The following is a 22,784-nucleotide window of genomic DNA, read 5'->3' on the forward strand; positions in this document are numbered from 1 at the left end:
TCAGGCAAAAAACTGGGGGAAAGTTCATTGTGTTTTCTTCTGTACAGCTAGACTCTAACAGCCACAACACAAAACTGCAACCATACACCCTAGCCAACATTCAAAATGCATTTATGCTCCTCTCAGTAATGATTAGGAAGTATAAAGATGGTATCTGCCTTCACTTGTAATTCCAGTTCCTATGACCTTTTATTAAAGAAAGACAAGCAACTCAGTTATATGCAAAATAAATACTTTACTGTTTTACTTAATAATTAGTGAAATCATACTTCATGCATTTCAAAAAACCCACCCACAGACACTTTTTTATACACATACAATGGAAACAGTAAAATATATATTTAAATTTGGTTAGTACTCATCATAACATTAAGTAGCTTGTACGTTAAGGCACTTGAGAATCCCAGTGGCATCCCAAAACAATTTATTTTTATTGTATAAACATGACATCACATCTTTGGTCATATATAATACTCATAAAATTAATATATTTCTTTTGTCCATCATAAAAGGAAGTCCAATACTCTGATTTGCTTTAATAAATGCAAACAATGTTAGTGGACAGACAATGCCAGAACTTTAAACAATATACAACCCTTTACACTAAGAGGATGCAAAGACATCATCTCTTGACAGACAATGGGAAATAATTTTACCACAGATTAACAGAAACATGGCAAAGTGTTGCAAAGCTAGGTAACAACAGTAGAAATGTCAATTCTGTATGCAAAATTACAGATTTCAATAAATGCAGCAAAATGTTTTGCTTCTTTAAGCGCTACTACAAATTGCTTTGACCTAGACACAGACAAAATTTGTGTGCATGAACAAATTAAGGGCAAAGCAAGAAGAAAGATCGAACTAAACTGCTCAGGTACACCATGGAGTTAGAAATTAAAAAAAAAAAAAAAATATATATATATATATATATATATATATATATATATATATATATACATATTACAGAAATCCCTGACTTACACAATCATTCATTCAAATACGGTGAATGTTGTTATGCTTGCTGTGTCTACAATCTACATTTTCCCTGCAGGTTAGGCAGGGGATGTGCAGACTTTACAGCATTCAGTTTTTTCTCCTCTAATGGAGGTGCAGTCTATACTGCAAGAAGAAATACCATGTGGCACAGCAGAATGGGAGGACCTAAGGTAGGAAAGTGCATATCTAAGTAAATCCTCCAAGTACAAGTAATACATTACAAAATGACATAAAACCAGTTTCAATGAAAATAATTACAGTGGATATTTATCTACTGCATTTATTTCTAATGTATTTTACAGATGCAAAGGCAGATGTGCTTAATTCTACCTAGCAGTTTTCACTTGGTTTAAAGTTATAAGTCTTACAAAAGTAAATGACTGTACATCAAAAAGTGGCACCACAGAACAGCAGTAAAATAAAAAAAGAGAAACTTTGGTAATTTCAAGTTCTACAAATGTTATTGCACAGCGAATACCTCACAGAGGTCATTGCTTCGAGATGCAAGAATGAATATTACACAGAAAATGTATTAGTTCTGAATACCTGTTCAAGTTTCATCTCTTATTATGACACAGAAAGACACTTGGCTTAACATACATATAAATAAATATTTGACAAAACAAACTGCCACAGGCATCTCAGTATTTTACAAATGTACGTAGCTTAGCAAAGTGCATAACTCATTCCATGAAGTATAAAATTAGAGTGTGAAGCCAGCAATGAAATTAAATGTGGCTCTTTCTTAAAGTGATGATGGCTAAACCATTAAACATTAGTCCCTTTTCCCCACATTGTTAGTTTAAAATGAATGAATATACAACCAATGCCATTAAACAGGTTCATAATGTAACCATTTACAACACCCAAGTCTCCTTAAGTTTAAATGTTAAATTTTTAAAACTAGGAGAAAAAAATGCATCATGAATGCATTACATTCTCCCCACTTGTTAAAAAAGTATATAACATTACATCTGAAAACTGGATGCGTCTGTTAAGACACTGATAAACTGAACTGTGAAAACTAGACTTGTTTACAGTAGCAGATCACATCAGCATTAGTGACTCCTGAATATGAAGATCAATACCAGATGCACAAAATCAAAGACCAGTGTTCCAAGTAAAGCTTCTCCAATAGCAGCCTTGAAGCCAGGATATCATACCTACAATTAAAAACAAAGCCAAGTTGTTATACCTACAGTTAAAAAAGACATGTTCCAAATACAATTAAACTTTTATTTCTTTTAAATGGCACTGTTTAAAATAAGCTCACTATACTCAACTGTTTAATTCAGCATTTCAGAAGTACTTCAAGCAATTTTTCTTCAATTTAAGCGATGAACTCAAATGGCACTACACATAAAAAGAACTCCAGTTTCAACATAAAAGACTGCTAAACCTTCTGAGCTGCGACTCTTAAACAGCTTTCTATTTAGTGCACTCCACAAACAGAAATGAACTTATAAAAAAAAGTTTCCCAAACTGAAGATGGTCTCTGATGACATACAAAGATGAAATGAACATAAAAGCCAGCTCAACATTTGTCTACTTAATATCCCCAAATAATTGTCCTTTTCCAGATTCTGCAACCATGTCAGCTTGTTTATAATTAATCATATTGATCATAAACCAGTTACAAAACATTAATGCACTAGAAAAAGCAGAGTTGTATGACACGCAGACCTCTCAACCAATTGGGGACACATTTCGACAGAATCAGAGACAACTCAAGAAAAAATCAGGGACATTTTTAAAATATTAGTGCTATTAACTTGAAACAGAATCAGAGCATATGAATTAATACACTTTTTCTGAAGTAAAAGAAGTTTATAACTCTTTATTATTGTCATTATTCATTAAGTGTAATTCCCCACTTTTCCTCCAAAAGTCAATAGTTTTAGGAGGGATTAAGAGGGACAGAGTTAAAATTTGAGTCAAAATCAGGGACAGTTGAGAGGTATGTGTATGAGGCATTCACTAGAACAATGGACTAAGATTTTGTCTTCCTGCTACTGCACGTTTATGTATCGCCAATGTCGATCACCCAGAAACCAAAGCAGTCAGCCCCTCCCACGGACTGAGATGCCTTCTTAAAATTCTAGAGCACAGAATGCATTAAGTCCAATGGAAGCACATTGTAAATATTTTTTGCTGCATCTCCCAAGCACAATCTATAACCATAAGCAAACAGTAACCAAGACCAGTGAGAAATCATCAGCATCTGATCAGATACACTGTGAAATAAAAGCAATTATAGCAAAATAAGCTGTGGCCAGATGGCTGGTGTATTTTCATCATGAGGGTGAAGGCTGACTGAATGAACAATTAAAGCCATGTGTAGACCATTTCCTCACCCACAAATGGCTTATGGTAATTATACAATGGTATTGGTTAAAAAAAAAAAAAGAAACATCATAATTCATAAAGAATGACACTGTATTCAAGAAAGGCATTACTTTGTGTTTTTTCTCATTTTAATGCCCCAAACTGCATGGGTATGATTTTGTATCTGGGAAAGTTTCTGAAATGTTCTGTAGAACAAGTGTAATGTATTTGTAAGCATCATATACCAACATTTGATTGACTATAGCCTAAGTATAAAGCAGATGACAGAGTCTGAACACTAGCTCAGCCACTGAAACAGCTGGGCAGAGAGGTGTAGAAGTTTTGTTTTACTGAGATTGTTGGGTTAGATGTGATTGCTACTGTAATTTCAGCAGAATGTAGCAGCAGTGTAATACAGTTTGTGTGACAGTGACATTTTGTTAGGTATGACATCTGGAAAAGTAATTAGACACTATTTATTAAACAGTACAAATATTTTAAAAATGATTTTTTTAAAGAATGACAATGTTTTAAGGTATCTTTTCAGTCTGAAAACATTGTCCAGGGCATGTGTTTGAGAAGTACTGTGTATCCTTGCCTTCACCTGTACACACTGTCACTCTGTTTATTGCATGCATCACCTTTTAACATAAAGCATGAATGCTTTCTAAGAAATGGTACTATACTCTTGAAACAAGAAATAAAGAGAAGGAATCTTTTTTAAAGGATGCTCTTTTAACTATTCCAGTTAACAGGTAGAAGAAAGTGGTGGGTGTAATTTTGTTTTGCTAGCTGCACTGCTGCACATCTCAGTGCAGATGAAAATGTACTTGTGTTACTAATGCACCTTATCATGGTTCCTCAAACTGCAATATTCAATCAGCATTCATGTTTTGCAATACAAATTACATTTCACTGTGCTTCCAACATGATTTATAAAAATGTGATCAAAAGCTCAGCATTACAGGAGAAGTGACCTAGGACAGAGTGGAAGGCATCAACATGAGTGATTTGAGGTTTTTCTGTTTACTGTACTATTATCTTTAAAAAATGCTCCTTCCCTGCTGGCTTGTTATATACTAACAAAAAGAGAATCATTACACCAAAACAGTCAAGAGGTCATCACTAATGAAAGACGATTGAAAAGTACCATAACTCTGGAGGACAGCACTAATGAAAAAAGAAAGAAAAGTACCATAACTCTGGAACAAAACCCCAAAATGAAGGCTTTATCATGCTAACGTTTTGATATATTCCTCATTATAAAAGGCAACAATGTTTCTTAACCATTTGGAAATTTCTGCTTATTAACTAGTGCATAATGCACAATGTTTCCCCATCATAAATGGGCCAACAAATTCACCAGCCTGCCTGATGCTCTTAATTCTTCTGTACAAAACTCCAGCAGTCTATTTTGGTAGACAGTGTGCAAAGCACATATAACTGGGGTGCATTAACATTACTTATTTCTTGTCCATCTCTTGGAAATTCAAGGAGAGACAAGGAGAAAAGGGAAGATGCAGAAAAAGTGGGGGAAAAGCTATTAATATGAAATATTGAAGTATTAGGGTGGCCGCGGTGGTGCAGCAGTTAGCGTTGTCATCTCACACCAAGAAGTTCACTTCTCAACTGGGGTGCCTTCTGTGCGGTGTCTGCATATCTTCCCTGTGGTCAAATGGGTTTCCTCCTACATTCCAAAGATATGCAGTAAGTGGGCTGGACACACTAAATTGGCCATAGGTGAGGGTGTATGCGCGAGTGAGTGGTGCGAATTAATTACAGCAGCAAGGCTAGTCACCTGGAGATGTAAACCTTGGCTCGAGATGATTGTCACTGTGGAAGTGACACCCCAACCCCATGTGCAAAATGTGAAAAGGGGTTGAGGATGGATGGATGACATATAGAAGTGTCCAAGTCAATAAAGAATAGAATGATAATGTAGCTTGAAATAAAGAAAAGCTACAAACTGATTTAGCAAATAAGGAAAGAAAAATATAAAAGTTGCAAGCAAGGATTTATATGAAGATGAAAAGGCTGGACAAATACAGGGAAGATATTGAGTAGAAACAAATTTCTTCTTAACACAGAAGGTAAAGCAAGGGGAAAAAAAGAGGACAGAACATGCTAATTATGAGGGTACAATCAGAAAGGATGGTAACTATCATATCAACAACACACCCCTTGGAGGTGACTCCGTAATCTAGCCTTTGACCATCGTGTGTCTACAGCAGTGAGGAAATCATTTTATATTGCACAACTTATAAACAAAGGTATGGCATCCAAGTGCAAAAAAGTCAGTGTTCCACTGTTTTCGGCATTCATCAGAACTATCATTGAGTACAGTGCCCACTTTGGTATGTACCTCACCAGGCATATCCAACAACTGGAACGTCCACAGAGATTCCTCACTAAAATAATACAGGGATTAAGTAAAATGTCCTATGAAGACTTCCTCAAGGCCCTACCCCTGTATTCTGTTTCCTACAGGCTTTTGAAGTGAGATCTACACCTGGCATACAGGGCATTGTTTGACCCCACTCTGATGGACCTCCTGCATATTAGCAAAACAAACAGCTGCAGAATTACCCGTTCTGAAGACTTAAACCTTGCCTGTGTTATAAATAGGACCTGCTGGAGAGACAGGTATGTATCCCAGAGACTTCCCAGTCTCTGGAACAGGCTTCCCCATCAATGTGCTGCAGAGTTCCTCCTTAACCTAATTCAAGTGCAACTTGGATAACTGGATGGGGAACAGGAAATTTATCCCTGGTTCGGCACCTATGTCTTTTAATGAACACAAGCAGCCTGTAAATGGTGCATCTCCCAGGCCACTGCTTGTAAATGTTTCATCTCCCAAGCCCCTGCTTACACTTATCAAAGATATCAGAACTTGCCAGAGATTTGGGATGTGCGGCTAGGCTTAAAAAGGCCCTTGTGGTCGTTAGCCTAGTAAACACCTATAAATGTATAAAAAGGTTAAGGAGAACGGATGTTATCATCATGTAAAATGTGATATGTTCATCATACTGATCCACTGCTGCAGTATTAGCTAGAAGGGTTATATCCTGCCAAGGATTTAACAGGTTGGGTCCCAAAGTCTCAGGTCACTTTCATGCACCCAAAATATCCGGCATCTTGGTCTGTACTGAGACACAAATCTGGGGACCAAGCCCTTTACAGATTTACTGCCTATGAACAGTATGCTTTTCTGAGGCTATCAAAAATTGACGGTGATGTTCCTTTGCTGGGCAGATAAGTTCCCTTTTTGGGAAAAAAAATTCCACTTAATTTTCCTCTTCTGGAAAGTAATTCTAAAGCTAGGAATTTGTGTTTTAACGGACTGTACTGCACTTTTAATCAGAAAAACTTTTTTTCCTGTCAGTTTACAAGTTAAGTTAACTGAAAACTATTTTTTCTGTGGAGAAATTGTGTTTATTTTACTTTGTGGGGCTGCCATAATGTTTTAAAGTGCCTTTTATTGCGTTTCTTCTGGGGGGGGGAAAGTGACTTTTAAAGGCTAATTTTACTGGCATTTGTTACGTTTTCCCTGGGAAAGGGCAACATTTTCAGCTTGACCATGGAGCAAACTGCTGTTCCTTCTTCCAGCCCCAAAAAAGCAGTCTTTGCCATCACAGCAACCTAGCAATTTGCTTCAGGCACAGGTGGGAGACTGTATTATGGCCATTATTTACATTTCGGACCACTCCTCTTATCTCAAATCCCTTTAGTGTAGTACCTACAGCCACTATAGACTGGGGGGTTTGCCATGTCCTCTGCGTCTGTTGGGGTCCCCAGTGGGCAAGGGAGAGCCACTCTTGTCGATCCTGGGAGAGGGAACATGAAGACTTCCCTGTTTTGTCAAAATGTTGAGGGAAGTTGCTCCTCCCACCAACACTGTTGGCCCCATCTTTCCTCTCAAAAAGAAGCAGAAAACTCAGCATGCATCTTCTACTTCTTAAAATTCCTAGGAGTAGTTTACTGGGATTGGCTCAGGGTTTAATTCAGGCTACTGATCCTTCTTGTAAAGTAGTTTCTGATAAAAGAAAAAAGGATGCTTCCTTTTCTGAATAGACTGAAGATTCTGAATCTAGACAGGGTATTGGGACAGATGCAGGGTTTTTCCTCAGATTTCTGATTTAGACTCGCAGAAGAACTCAGGTTCTGATTCTCTCTGTTGGAGTTTCTCTTTCTCTGAGACTATTTCTAGAATATGCAGTGCTTTCAGTAGGAGAACAATTAGATTTCTCAGTCCCTCAGAAAATACTATGAGCTGTTACCGAAGGAATTTCAAGAACTTGCACCCATTCCTCTCCATCTTGTCTGCCTTGCAGGATGTGTTTTACTGCCTGTAATTTTCCGACAAACAGCTGCTCCTAAAAAGGTATACAGGATGTATAAAGTTCCTCAACCTTTTAAGTTTTTCTACACTCTTTCCAAACCAGATCCACCAGATATAGATCTACTTAATCCTTCTGTTGCTAAACACTTAGTTAATTCCAATCCTACTCTGAAAAGGATAGGGAGATTATTGATATGTATGTGGAGAAAGTGTAACCTTCTGAATTTTGATTTTCATAATTTTGAATCATCAGGCTCATATTCTAAGGTCTGCCCTGACCAACTGTGAAAGGAATGTTTTGCCTACAGTTTCTTCTTGTGAGAAAAAAAAATTGCTTTAAATAATTTAATTTCTTCTGCTGTTCAAGTCACTATACATTGTATACAGAGTGTCTATGACTCCATTGACACTTTAAGGGCTATGGCCACTAGTACTGTTTGGGAATGTTTGCATAGCTGTGTTCGCAGAATCTCCCAGATGATGCTAAAATGAGATTTTAAATTGTGCTTTGGATAGAAATAGTTTTTGGCCCTTCTACTGGAGAAGAGATGAAACAAGTATGACGAAAAGGGGTAAGCTTACAGGTAATCTCTGATTTTCAGTCCTCCTTTTCCAAATTTTTTAAGGGATTCTCTAACTTCTCATCCAATTTTAGTAAGAAACAAATAGTCTTCTCATGTAGGTAAATAGACATTTAAGAAGAAATGGCAAGTGGGGTTCCAAGAAGAATTCCGTAAACTCCCAAAACCAAGAACAGTTCAACAAATCAGAATGACTATTTAAGACTTATTTATCCCTGTCCCACCCTGGTACCCCCCCCCCCCTTTTGTCTTCCAGAAAGTCTGAATCTCCACTTTTCTCTTTGGCAGACAGTTTCAGACAAATACGTTGTTAAAGATCACTCAACTAGGTTACAGATGGCAATGGGATGAAATTCCTTCTTTCCAGGGGCTAGTTATGCATCCTCCAGACCAGACTCATCTTTATACCTGCCCTTCACATGCTGTCCCAGGAAGTGATGGAAATCAGTCCAGGTGGGAAAAGAGGTTTTACTCATGGATGTTTTAAGTGCCAAAAAAAGAAAAGCTTGGAGACCACTTCTGGATCTTTCTTAAACCGGTTTGTGAGAGTGCCATAGTTCAAAATGATGTCACTTCACAAACTGTTACCTTTTCTTCCTCATTCAAGTTTCCTGACAATACTAGACTTAAAAGATGCTTACCACATACATATTTATCCACATTTCAGGCATTTTTTAAGGTTTACTGTGTCTTGATTACATTATCAGTTCTCTGCCTTACCCACCCTTTGGACAATCCACTGTACCAAGAGTGTTCACAAAATGTCTAGCTTCAGTTGTAGCTCACTGCAGGCAACAGAATATCCACGTTTCCGTATTTAAATGACTTGCTTATCTTTGCGGAATAATTTTCTTGAGTGAGAGATTTCTTACACATGCTGGGATTCCAACAGAGTATTCAAAAGTCTTTCTTAAAACAGTGTTCCTGAGGTGTCAGTTAGACATCTCAGGTCTAAGAGGTTTTCTTCTACAGGAAAAAATAGATTTATAGTTAGATCTATTTCTAAGGTTTTCCACTCACACTTCAGTCACTGAGGGAATACCTCTGGATGTGGGGTCTTATGGCATATATGAGTCTCATGATATCCCTGGAAAGACTCCACAGAAGAAAGATACAAAGTTATCCAAAGTCTTTTTGGTCTAGGCAGCAACATCCTTTGCCTTTTCAAATCCTAGTCCTGGGGTTTCTCAGAAGAGAAATCACTTGGTGGAGACTGCAACATTTCCTAAATCTGGGTCTTCTCTTCTCCTTCCTTGTTCCAAAGCAGTCACCACAGATGCCTTAGACTTCACATTGGGAGCAGTTTCAAGAGGAATAAAAGTGCAAGGTCTGTGGGACACCAAGGACAGATGCAAGCACAAATATAAAAGAGATGCTTGCCCTGATCAGTACTCAACTCTTATCTTTGGTTCCCAGGACATCTTCAAGTTATTAGAGAATACCACAGCCATGTAGTACATCAACAAGCAAGGGGGGAGCCAGGTAGTACCCCTTCTGCAGACTAGCCATGGTAAGCTTGGGATATAGCTTCACGGCACAATCTCACTCTATAGGCATCTTACAATCCATCAGAGCAAAACTGTACTTGACAGAGAAGCTGAGCAAGACAAGGCCAGACCCTCACAAATGGAAACTAGATCAGGGGTCTTCCAAGATTTGTCCATCGCTGGGAAGTTCCTCAAGAAAACCTATTTGCCTCCTCTCTGAAGGATCAGATGGCACGATTTTGCTCCAGAAGGCTAGGGGTAGACAGATGCCTTTTATTCTCCTTGGACTGGAATGTTCCTGTACGCTATTCCACCCTTTCTACTCATATACATAGTAATTCTGAAGATTCAGAAAGAATTTCATAAGATCACTGTGGTGAATCCCTTCTGGCCTAGGCAACAGTGGTTCTCCTGGAAATGGCCAGAGTCTTTATTACACCTCAACCTCAAACCAACTTCAACTGACTGCCTGGGTGATAGGGTTTTAATCCTCTTTAGGCTCCAGTTTACTGAGGAAGTGTAGTATGTACTAATGGAGGCAAGAAAGCCTGCTACTAGAAAATCATACACTGCCAAAAGTAGTAGTAAATCTGTTTATTCCATTTTTATTGGCAAAAGTAAAAGGTTTTCTAGTTGGTGCCAGCAACACAACTGGTACCCACTCAGGGCTAGCTGCTCTCTGGTTTTACAATACTTGTGTGAGCTACTATCATATGGCCTTTCTTACTCCTTTCATCAAGGTTCATTTATCAGCCATTTCAGCATGTCTGCCCATAAATACTCCTCTTTCAATACATTCTTATGTTAAAATGTTTTTGAAAGGGATTTTGCATAACAGTTCTCCAAGAAAAAAGCCCCCCCCCCCCCCAACCTGGAATTTTAATTTTATGTAAGAGAAGCTACACTTGCTCCATTTGAACCAGCTACTCTGGCTGACTTGAGGTTAACATAAAAAAACAGTTTTACTGACTGCTTTGACCTCTGCAAGAAGGGTATATCTCAGACACAAACTCTGATGAGTCAACCCTATTTCATTTTCTACAGAAACAGGGTTTCTTTGAAAACTAATCCTTCTTTTATGCCTAAAGTGGTACCAGAGTTCACTTTAAGCCAAACTATTATTCTCTCCATTTCAGTTCCTGAACCTAAAAATGAGGGAGAAAGGATGCTCCATACCTTGGATGTCCACAGACAACTCGGGTACTATTTAGACAGAAGTAAGTCTTTCAGATTTTTGTATCAGTTGATCATACCATGTGAAGTTAAGAAGGGACAAACTGTATGAAACAAGACTACTTCTAGATGGTTGTCTCAGACTATTGATTTTTGTTATACTTACCATAACAAATCTATTCCCGACAGGGCATTGGCTTCTACCGTGGCTTTTTGGAAAGGGTTGTATTCTAGAAGCAGCATATATCCATGTGTACTGCAGAAGGGATTAATACGAAACATATTACAGCTGTGTAAGTAAACTTACCATTAACAGTACATGTTCAAAAGATCACTGCTGCAGAAGCTGCTCCCTCCCATCCCCTCTGTTTCTGCTGTGTTCTTTTTACTGGGGTGTGGACACTTACATTTTGTTGCTTCTAGCATTGTCCTTTCAGGGCTCATCCTCCCCTCTCTCTACTGGCATGAAGCTCTGAAGGGCTTTATGCCCAAATCTCCTCTATTTGAATGAAAGCTCTGAAGGACTTCATGCCCAAACCTTCTCTATTGGCATGAAATCTCTGAAGGGCTTCATGCCAGAACTTGTCTTTTTAGTCAGCTCAGCACAAGCTGATTGACCGGGCAGATGGAAGGTGACCTGAAGCTTTGGAAGCTGGCTGACTGTTTTATCCATGGCAGGATATGACCCATTACAGCTAAGAGTACAGCAATAGTGATTACTCAAAACATCTACTGTTAAGGTAAGTTTACTTACACAACTGTACTTTAGCTGCCTCCTTTTCTTCACTATCCTCCTCCTGGCTCAGCACTAGTTTCTATAGAGTCCTAAGCCACACTCCCATATCAAACCTAAAGTACCTGATGCATCTTTGACCTTCATATCTTCTCTAGCCCATTTTTCTTTTTTTTTCCTGCTTTAGCTCTCAGTTTAGCTGTTTGAATTCAAGTACAATTTAGTCTGTGTTGACAGATTTGTAATGTACTTTTCCATCTAAAAGCCTAATACCCACTTTTGACCACCTTTCCTGTACTGAATCCTTTTTCTTTTTGGCTTTTTCCTACTTTCCTTATTCTAAATCACTTTTTCTACTACCTTGTCCGTCTTGCCCTTAATACTCTACTGTATTTCATGGCCTGTAATAATGTACTCTTCCTGAGATGAGTTCAGAGGAAGGCTTCTGTCATAGTTTGAATGTGATGACTTAAGTTTCCATTTTTACATGTGAGATCTTAAATTTGTTCACCGTTGTTAAGATAGATTTGCAGCCTGTCACCTCAGAATATACTGCTGTCATGTTACTGCAGGCAGGGCTGGAATTGTTTTGGTTCCAAATGGAACTTTGCATTCTTTGGATCCTGGGATTTTCCACTCATATTACTTGTGCTCCATTCCCAGATTTGTGCTAATTATGCAGGAATAATCCTACTTCTTTGGGGGCCTTTCCCTGCATTTTCATCTGGTTATGAAGGGGATTTTTTTTACATTACTGCCCATTCACTCTGGCATAGGAATCCTCATGAGGTAACCTACTTGCATCAAGAGTTGGGTGGTAGGGAAACAGTCTAGGTTTGCAGGTCCTATGGGGTGGCCAGCCCCTGACCCCCAATTTAAACTCTCTCCCCAGTGATGGCTTGTCCGAGTTCTGCTGCAGTTGACAGGTGAGGGTTGCCTTTCAGCACAGTGTATGACTTCCATATGATAGGGTGGCTTGAAAGATTTTACTTCTATGTGGTAGGCACCAAGTGCTCCCACTGTGTGTCATCCATGTGGTGGGCCTGAGCCTCCTCCCTCCTGCCATAGTGGGTGAGCAGGCAGCAGTCACTCATTCCCACCCTCCCCTGCCAGCTTCTACTGGTGCCCGAACTGCTGTTTGAAACTCTGGTCATCTGTGATGCAGTCAGGGCTGCATCCCACTAAGCCAGAGAGGGGTGCAGCTTTTCCCTGTCTTGTTAAGATACTCTGTTTCTTTATATTCTACAATACATATGATTTAAGGATATAACTGAGAAAATAAGAACTAGAGCTTCAGTCAAACTGGTTATGAATTCTCTTTACATGTCTGCTTTCATGTGAAACACTGGCAGTAAGCCCTGAAGGTTTTTTTTAAAAGATATATATTTTTTAAGAGATGACAAATATCAAAATTTCAGACAGTGGATGCGGTTTCAGAAATTCTTCAAATAAGGTCGACCCACCCCCAAGAGTTTTTAAGCAGGGCTGTTCAAGGAATGGTCGACCCACCCCCAAGAGTTTTTAAGCAGGGCTGTTCAAGGAATGCTAACATTCTTGCCCCCCCCCCCACGCAACCACTCATTTGTTCCAAATGTCTGGCCTCCTTTAAGGCCTTCAGAACTACTTTCCTCATTCCAGCTGCTTGATGAAAAACTGTCTTTATAAGTCATTGGCAAATATAAATTAAGACACAAGTTGATGATGTGGCTTTTTAGGTTTTATAGTGGCAGTTGCTACAGAACCATTCCAGTTCCAAACAGCAGAACAAGGTTCATAGGTGTGTACTAGGCTAATGGCCCTGGAGCCATTACAAGCCTAGCCCATAGAAGTGCCCTGGCATCATGCTGCCTGACGTTAGTTCCCAGTGCCTCTATCAAGAGGAGCCACTGGAGTGATCCCCACGATGAACTTTCTATTTCCCATCCACTCATCAAGATTTCTCTTTAAGACAGCCAGTGAGGTGCTCTGCTTGACATATATGGAAAGTCTATTCAAGAGCATGGGCAGTCTCTGGGTTATGAACTTGTCCCTCCAGAATGTTCTGTTGATTGTGGTAATGAGGTTGAGGTCTCTGGAAAGTATGGTGCGGAGGGATTGGGATTTCTTTAGATGTAGCATTTCTAGCAGAGCTGGGTCAGACGTGGCTTTGTAAGTCAAGCAGAGATCACCTCTTAGTAGATGATAAGAGAGAGAATAGCTACAGTTTTTTTGAGTCTGTCCATGTAGGACATGTGTTTAAGGCCTAGGATCCTCTTCATGAGGTACTTTTGTGGGCTTTCCAGCTGTTGCATGTGTCTAGTGAGGTACTTGCCAAATGGGGCATTATACTTGATGGCTGGCCTAATGAGAGAGGAGTAGAGAGAGATGATGACCTCTTTCTTCCTGGATGTAAAACCCTTAGTAATGAGATGTGCCACATAAAAGGACTTGGACCACAGTGGCAATGTGGTGGTCAAAGGAGAGGTTGCTGTCAACCTGTGCCTCCAGATCTCTTATAATGCCTTCAGTGTTCAGTGGGCTCCCATCAATGTGGTAATTAGTGGGAACTGAGTTTTTCCCAAAGAGGATGAAGCCGCATTTTTTGGCATTAAGCTTAAGGCCATGGTTTCGACACCAGTCATTGGTCTCAGTGAGGCCTTTCTGTAGGATGTCTACATCACTTGGGGAGTTAATAATGGCTCCCAGCTTGCAGTCGTCTGCAAACTTGGTCAGCCAGAGTTCCTCCATGTTGGCATGGACTTCTGAGAATTAGATGCCAAGCAGGAGAGGACCCAGGACCGATCCCTGTGGGACTCCATTCCTGACTGGTCGGCAGTCTGACGTGGAGTCCACTACTTTCACACTGTGGGTTCTATCTGTGAGCCAATTTGCAACCCACCTAGTGATATAGGGGTTGATGCCTAGTTTGGCGAGTTTATCAATAATTCCTGAGTGAGGAAGAGTATCAAAGGCCTGGGCCAGATCGAGCTAGCTTGTATGAACTTGCCTTGCCCTCATCCACAGCTCTGATGACTGACTCAAAGAAGTCAACCAGGTTGAGCAGGCATGATTTACCTTTCACAAAACCAAATTGCGTGGGATCTAGAGTTTGGAGATTCCCTACATCCTTGTTAATTAGGTCCATGATGATGCGTTCCATAGCCTTACATATCAGACTCGTCAGGCTAATGGGCCGATAACTCCCAGGGTCTGTAGTCACTCCCCCTTTATGTAGCAGTGTGCCATTCAGTAGAAACAAAGTCTGAGGTGAGGCTGTGATTAAATAGGGCACACAGATGTGGTGCCATTTCACTTTGTAGTTCATGTAGAAACCATCCAGTGATATTGTCGGGTCCCATGGAAGCTGTATTCTTGGCCTTGGACAATGCAGGCTTAACCTGTGCTGCAGTAATTTTGGGTGCCTGGAATGGAGGTGGTTTAAGATTATCTGATTTGTGTGGGTACTTTAGAGCTATGTAGTTAAGGCTCATATACCTGACACAAGCAGTTTATAAATCAAAGTGGAAAGGGATAATGATTGGGGGGGGGGGGGGGGCAGATTTACAGAACAAAGGTGAGAGTAAGATTTTGGATGCAATCCTTAATGAAAATAACAATAGTAACACAGTATTATATTCATAAAGTTGCAGAAAGTATGTAAGAACCAAGTCAAGAAATAAGATTTTGCCAATAAAGATGACTGATTGCAAGTAAAGGAAAAGAAACAGGCAAGTCAGGCATGGAATTTACTAGAGAAAAAAGGAACTAACATATTGTGAACAAATAAACATGTAGGGAAATGCAATAGAATGGAATGAGGCCATACAGATGACCTTCCCTCTACCAGAGACTGATATCAGAGTACAGGGAAAGAGAAAGGAATAGGGGAGTCCTAAGTAAAAGACCAGCTCTAGAAGAGTTTTTAGTAAAGTCTACAAAAGAAGATGCTGTTAAAAGGGATAATTAGTAGGGCATAAAAATATTGCATGATAACGATAAGAATCAATCAGGTTATAAAACATTTGGAAAGAGACTGGAAAAGCAACTTACAAATTAACAATAGAAGGACATATGTACACCTTTCCAAGTGTGCAACGAAGTCCAGAAGGTTTAATATTATTGCTAGGAAACATCTCCATAGTTATTTTTACACCTAGAGTAGACTTCACAGAATTGTTTCTCAGACAGCTATCAAATGCTGGATGTGTGATACGAAAGAGAGGTAACTATAGGCATGTTTTTTTGGGGAGTGTGATTGTTGTTGTGTCTTTCAGCTTATCCCGGTTAGGGGTCGCCACAGTGGAACTCCGGTCCGCTAATGTCTGGTAATGGATTTTTACATGCCGAGTTACCAGCCCTGATGCACAACCTTCAACGAAGGTACGCCCATTCGCGTATGCCTCCACACAGAAGACGCTCTAGCTGAGAATCGAATGGGACAACGTCTTGCTGTGAGGTGACAATGCTACCGCAGCACCACTGCATTATAAAACTACACTACTCTGTCAGAAATACTGGGGGAGCAAATTGCTGCAACTGAGGAAATTATTCTTTTCAGCTGGGGAACAGTATCTGAGTTGCCTAGACACTGTAAAGCCTTATTAAATTTAATGCTATTGGCTACCAAGAAAAGTTGTTGCGTCTTTCGGCTTATCCCGGTTAGGGGTCGCCACAGTGAACTCCGGTCCGCTAATGTTTGGTAGTGGATTTTTACATGCAGAGTTACCAGCCCTGATGCACAACCTTCAACGAAGGCACGCCCATTCACGCATGCCTCCACACAGAAGACACTCGAGCTGAGAATCGAACGTCTTGCTGTGAGGCGACAACGCTACCGCAGCACCACTACCGCGGGTCCTGGCTACCAAGAAAAGTAATTACTACAAATTGGAAATCAAAATCTATACCTACTGTAATGGAATATTGTTAAAGGGATGAAACTGAAGTGAGATCTTTAAAAAAGGAAAGGAGCAAATAAATAAATGGAAGTTGTGGGAACAATGTTTAGTAGGAGGAGCGTTTAAGAGATGGCAGGAATTGCACAGTATACATAACATATACAACAGTTATAAAAAAGAATACATATACACACTGTATAATGCATGAATTTTTTTTACTGTTAAAATGTCCGTGAGTTAAAACAGATGAAAATATTTTTAAACCTGTTATTTCACACAAAAGTCTTTGTCAATCACTACTGTCTGCCAATAATTCTATTAAAAACCATCTCCTAAATGAACAGGGAATCTTGTTAACAAATTCTGGAGGCATATACATTGACTGCCCTCACATTAAACTTTTTAGGATATTAACTGGAAAAAAATGAAAATAATTACTTACAAAAGATTTTTTCCCACAAAGTGCACTATGAAATCTGAGACTCGATAGTAACATTAAAAAACTTAAATTTTTACTCACTTTTTTTTACTCTTGAGGGGGAAAGGCATGTGATGTTTGACTAACGAAATAGAAAAAAAAAAAGTTATGTGCTCAACATAACATTATCTGCGTTGTCCATTTTCATTCTTCCTCAGCCTGTGGGTTCGGATCCTATCATCAGATCCGACTCGGCCACTGCAATACCTTGTGGCAACCAAAAATCTCTTAAGCTCCTCCCTTATCCCCATAATGCAGCCCTCCTAACTTACGTCAGATCTTGTCTGCACATAGAGAAATAAGAGAAATATCTATAAATAAATATTATATATAAGAAAACATAAGGTATATAAGGTTACATATATGGATTGTGAGACCGTCTTTGGAGCTCAGCACAGGGAAGTGACAATATAGACCTACTCAAGCTCCTTTAGAAGTCCAAAGGTCAGGGGTTGGAGGGTGGGTTGCTGAGGGAGAATGAAAATGGGACAACACAAATGGAATGTTATGGTGAGTACAAAACTTCTTTATCTAATGTCCATTTTCATTCTATCCTCAACCTGTGGGGCAGAGTCCCCAGCTACCCTACATCCTGAATTGGACCTGAGGATGTTCCTTAGCACCACTGAACCAAACAATGCTCTCCACCTGGAGACCAAGTCCAATTTGTAATGAGTAACAAAGGTATTGGGGGTAGCCCAAGTTGCGAGTGCACATATATTATCCATAGACGCTCTAGCTTGAAATACTGATGAAGTCTCCATGACTCTAGATGAATGGGCTCCCAACGGTTTTGATAAAGTAATACCCCGTTTCTTCTAAATTAATGAAATACAATATGTGATCCATCTAGCCAATGTTACTTTGGTCACTGGTTTGCCAAATCTTACTGATGAGAAGGAAACAAAGAGTTGGCTGGATTTTTTGTCCTATGAAGGTAAAAATTGAATTGTCTGTAAACATCTAATAAATGTAGCAGCTATTTGCCTTTATTGGAAAATTTAGTAAAAATACTGGTAAACTGATGGATTGGTTGATACTGGTGTCCGATACTATTTTAGGTAAAAAGATGGGTCAATACGTAACGTAACCCCTTCTTTATGAAAAATCAAATATGGTGGTTGTGATGAGGCTTGAATTTCTGAAATTCTTCTTACATATGTTATGTCTACTAAAATGATAGTCTTCCAAGAAAGAACACCCAACAATGAGACAGAAGCCAGAATTTTAATAAAAATAAAAACTTAATGCTCAATAAGATAATAAAAATGATCAGCACTTTCATAAGTTAAAACTTCACATCGCATCTAATAGTTACGGTATGTTACTTAACTTGTTTTGGTAGTTCTTAGTGGGGGTGTGATGATGTGATAAATGTTTGAATGGCTGCTGTTGATTATGTAATTCTGGGTGGGAGTTTAAATAGGACTAAATGTAAAGGACAGCTTATCTGACAAAGTTTTAACTTTGACAAAAGCGCTTATTTTTATTGCTATCTTATAGTGTTTGAAATTATTTTTATTAAAATTCTGGTTTCCGTCTAATTGTCGGGTGTTTGTTTTTCTTGTGTTATGTGTTCTGGAGGTTGTATGACTGCCTGCAGCACCAAATAAAGGTCCCAAGGGGGAGCAGCGTCTTTATAAGTGGACTTCAGTAAGAGAGTTCCTTTCAGAAAGGCTTTACAGATCTTGTGTGAAGCAACTGGAGAACCTTGAAAACCAATATGTAAATACCTTGATTGTTGCAGAAGCTGCTCTTTCATTAAATAGTAGGGTTAAAAACTGAAGGATGCTATGTATTGGGGTTGAGAAGGGATCCAGATCATTTTGCAGTGTCCAGCAGACAAACCTCCCCCATTTACTGCAGTACAGTTTACATGTAGATGGCTTATGAGAGGCTAAAAGTATGTGAAAGACTGGAGAAGAGAGTTTAGCTTGCCTGGCTATCAACGGAATTGGAGAAGCCAGTTAGCCTGAGGTTTGGAATGTGCATATGAATCATACCGGTCGTGTGAGACTGGAGGTTTGGAGTTGAATTCAGAATCCATGCTTGTTTTAAGTGAGGCCAAAGGAAAGGGAACCAAATCTGTTGAGGCCAATATGGTGCAATGAGGATTACTTTGCTCTTCAACCTGCTTGCTTTCTGCAGAAATTTCGGGATTAATGGAGTTGGGGAAAAGGGATAAAGAAGACCGGGGGGAGGGCCAAGTGTGAAGAGCATCTCTTGGTGATTCCCCAAGTGGGGAGATCAGGACAAAATACCCATTGTATTTCTTGCATAGGCGACAGGCAAAAAGACTGCAGCAAGGCTGGCCCCATTTGTGGAATATCCTTTCCACCACTATCCAATTGAGGGACCACTTGTGAGGCATAAGAATATGTCTGCTCAATCTGTCTGCTACCACACTGGAGTTCCCCAAAATGTGCGTTGCTACTAGAAAGCGGTTGGATGAGATCATCCATTGTCACACTCTGAGCGTTTCTCAATACAAGGGGTAGGATCTGGTTCCCCCTTGTTTGTTGATGCATCAGCCTAATGACATGTTTGAAATGGAATCTTCCCTAAGGGAAGAGCATCCTGAAAAGCCTGCAACACTAAAATCACTGCTCTCATCTCTAGGCCAGTGATATGCAAGTTGGCCTCTTTGGGCGATGGTGCTTTGGATTGTATTCCCCAGAAAATGACCCCCCCCACCTGGGAACTGTCCATAGTCACTGTGGCCATGGCCTGAGGGGGAATAAATGGACAACCCTGTTGAACATGATTGGATTGAAACCACCATGAGAGGTCTCTCTTGCATAGGTTGGTGATTCTTATCTGGGTTGACACTGGCTGGTGCAGAATGGACTACTGAGCTGAAAGTAGCCACTGCAAAATTCTTATGTGATACCTGGCCAGTGGAATCAGAGTTACTGTCACCGCCATGGACCCTAGAGCCTGAAGTACTAGTCGTGCTGAGAGTCTCATATTGCAAATTATCTTCCTGACTTGGGATCTGATAGTATTTACCCTAGAAGGGGGAACAGAAGCTATTGTTTCATTTGTGTTGAGAATTGCACCTATGAATTCTAAACATTGCATTGGTCCTAGAAGGGATTTCTTCTCTTAATTTACAGTTATGTCTAGATTGGAAAAATCTGGAAAACACTGTCTCTTGCTTATAGTAGCTGATGCCTGGGCAAAGTGGACATGAGCTGGTCATCCAAATATGGAAACACCCGGAACCCTTGCAGTCTCAGGGGAGCTACTACTACTGTTATGCATTTGAACACTCTATGGGCTGTCAAGAGACTAAAGGGCAGAGCTCTGAACTGATAATGACTGGCTCCCAGACGGAAATGTAGGCACCTTATGTATTATGTATTGCCTCTCCATCTTTATGTGGTAGTACGCATCCTGAAAGTCTACAGAGCACATCCAGTTGCCCTTTTCCAAAAACGGAAGAATGGACTGAACAGAGACCATCCAGAACTTGTTGCATCAAACTGATTTGTTTAGTTTGCTGAGATCCAAAATTGGTAACTAGTCTCCTGTTTTTTTTGGCACTAAAGAGAACCTTTACTAAGTTCCGGATCCTCTCTGGTCTGGGCAGATCTCTTGGATAACTCTCTCTTCTAGAAGCCTTTGTATATGAACAGCTGCTTGTTCCCTATGACGGTGGAACATCAGGGAATTTTTTGAACTGGGGAGGTGGAAGGGAGAAGGGCATAATGTATCCACTGGAAATGATCCTCTGTACCCATGCATCTGATGGTACTGTTAGCCAGGCTCACTGGTGCAGGGACAGTCAACTGCTATTGCCTCCAGAGAAGGACAATCAGGCCTCCTTTCAGGAGTGCTGAAAGGGTCTTCCAAATAAAGTATCTCTGGACTCTTGGTTTTGTGGGCCTCCTTTGCCTCGAGTGGATCATATACCATTTGAGTTTCCCCTACTGCCCCTAGGGAAACTACTTCTATGGGCGTCTTGAAAGGGCCCTTGAGATTTTTTTGAACCACGTCTTTCCACTACTTCTCCGATTCCTGGAAGAGTATCTCTGAAGAGTGGAAAAATGTATGCCCACATCAGATAGGGTCTTTCCATCTTTCTCGCACCTGGATACGGTATCTCTTACTGTTGGGCCAAACAAAGAAGAGCCATAAAAGGGAGCAATGACAAATGACAACTTGAAAGACTCTACAACATCACATAAGTGCATCCAGGCATGCCTCCTGACAGAAACGCCTGAACCCACTGCTCGGGTTGTTCCTTTGACTACATGAGAGAGTAGCCTCAGTGAAGACTTTGAGATGGATTGTTGGGTGGCCAACGGAGAAGAAACAGATGCCTGCACTTCTTCAGATACGGATCTTGACAGGGTATCTGAAAGTTGTTTTACCAGAACCCTTGGCAATCTCATAAAATGTGCTAGGCAGTTCAGACCTTAGTGTTTAGTTTGATGAAGCATAAACATGCTTCCCAAACCTATCCATCATCCAAGACTCCTTATTAGGTGGATGGATAAAAGAACCTTCCTCAGCTAGTTCATTTTTCGTGACTGGCACAATGACCATGGCGTCTGCTGGTACACCTTTAGTCCAAAATGGTTCACCATCCGGGGAATTGGATCAATGGTGTCAGGGGCCTTCCATGCCCACTGAGAGATCAATACCAGAAGCTCGTCAGCGGGTGTAGTCAGCCAGGAGGAAGGTGGATGAGTACCAAAAGACACTAGGCACATACACCCCTCAGACAAAGGATTGCTGGGCTTCCAGTCACCTCTCTGCTACAGGACTTCTAAGATGTCTGCAAATGAGACATCATCAGAAGGTGACTTTGGGACCCTTAGCCCTCATTGAAGTCCTTGCCTTCCATGACAGATTCCTCAGTGGAGTCCAGGTGCTTCCTCTTGCACATCCTCTTCTTAGGAACCTCCTAAGTAGGATGTTCTGGGGAGGTATCAGAAGAGGTGGGGATATGCTGCTGGGAAGCCTGGGGTTTGGGAACTCTCTGTCGCTGTGGAAGATCAGAGTGAAAAGCTGCAGGCAGAGATGTCAGAAGTGAAGGCTGTAGATCTGAGGGGGTAGGTACTGCTCTTAGCTGCTGAAGCAGACATGGCTCTCTCCAAAGCCTCAAAGGTGGACTGCCCCAGAAAGGAACAGGGCATGCCTCTGGACCATAGCTCCTCCCTTGCCCAGAAGGCAACCCTCCTGAGGCTGAAGCCAGTGCCAAGCAGATTCAAGACCAAGCCCTGAGGTGTACAGACAGCTCCGAAAGTCTCTGAGTTGAGGCCAACAGCTTGCAGCCGACAAGGCAGCGCTGGCTCTGAGAGGTCTCTGGCTCTGACTGAGGCGAATAACTCAAGAGAAAACATCGGAACCAAGGAGAGGGAAGTTCTTGGACCCAATGTTGATGGCACCAGATGGTTCTGATCCAATGACTCACACTTTGAGGGAAGCCAGAGGAGGAGGTAGTGGCTGGGTACCAGATGCATGAAACTCCTGGCATATCCTGTGCCCAGAGTATCTTCTTCACTAGTCTCTTCATGTCTTCTTCAATGACACTCCTAGAACAGTGAGTGGACATTGCTGAGGGTGAATTCAGTTACTCCAAAAATGACAAAGGGATTCTGAATGGGACTGGATCAGTTGAAGGGGAATACTGAGTCCTAGGAAGGTACTGTTGAGCTGGAGACAATGTTTCTATCAGATTAAAGATTACTGGCCCTGAGGAGTCCTTTTTTCTTAATGAGTGTAGGATCCAAGGAAATAGATGGATCTGAAGGTGTAGGTTTTTTGGCTTTTGGATTCAACAAAGT

General features: G+C 40.6%; 1 protein-coding gene across 2 annotated transcripts in view; it reads right to left on the bottom strand.

Moving 5' to 3' along the window:
- Window positions 1-220: 220 nt before the first annotated feature.
- Window positions 221-22,784, bottom strand: part of ITPRID2 (ITPR interacting domain containing 2) — a 1,100,178-nt gene continuing 1,077,614 nt past the window's right edge. For both annotated transcript variants that reach the window (XM_044075259.1, XM_044075260.1), the window contains one exon: window positions 221-2,159. The gene's annotated coding sequence lies outside the window, so the exon portion shown is untranslated. The remainder of the gene's footprint in view (window positions 2,160-22,784) is intronic.

The sequence above is a fragment of the Protopterus annectens genome, chromosome 6.part0, assembly GCF_019279795.1.
Source record: "Protopterus annectens isolate FY-2018-M chromosome 6.part0, PAN1.0, whole genome shotgun sequence".
Classification (NCBI taxonomy): domain Eukaryota; kingdom Metazoa; phylum Chordata; order Ceratodontiformes; family Protopteridae; genus Protopterus; species Protopterus annectens.